Here is a 609-nt window from a genome sequence, read left to right as displayed (position 1 = left end):
GAATGTTGAAATATAGTCAGTATACAAAACGGGTACCACATGGTCCTGAAGGGCTGCTCAAGATGGTCCTGAAATTTGGCTTTTTCCTCCTTCCTAGTCAAAGCAAAGAGTAACTACATACATATATCATCACTTGTAGAACTAACTGAGTCCTCAAGGCCAACGCTAACTGGTTGCTAAGGGGGGAGCGCAGCTATTTTGTCTTCTGAGATCAAGAAACCTCTCACTCTGGGTCTTCATAAGTGGGCACCATGGATGTTGTAGGTGTCTCCTCTACTCCATCAACACAGTGACACATTTCTTATGGCTGTTTCTTCTAGAACCCCTTGGTGCAGCCAATGACATAACACCAATGTAAAAGCCAGTGAAGGAAAATTGATGAAAGGCCAAAAGTAGGGGTCCCTTAACCCCCCTGATTATTTCAGTTTTAGCAATTATTTCAGTGTTTTACAAATTCTTGTTTAGTTATCTGTCTCTCCATACAAGTCAATTCCTTGGGACGAAGAACAGTATTTTACTCACCAGTGCATCTGCAGAGATCAACACAGTGCCTGGTCCATCCAAATAATGTTTCTAAATGAATTAATTCATACGTTGTAAATACAGGTT

Source organism: Hipposideros armiger, unplaced genomic scaffold (assembly GCF_001890085.2).
Source record: "Hipposideros armiger isolate ML-2016 unplaced genomic scaffold, ASM189008v1 scaffold_137, whole genome shotgun sequence".
In the NCBI taxonomy this organism is placed as follows: Eukaryota; Metazoa; Chordata; class Mammalia; order Chiroptera; family Hipposideridae; genus Hipposideros; species Hipposideros armiger.
Note: the sequence above shows the minus strand (reverse complement) of the source record.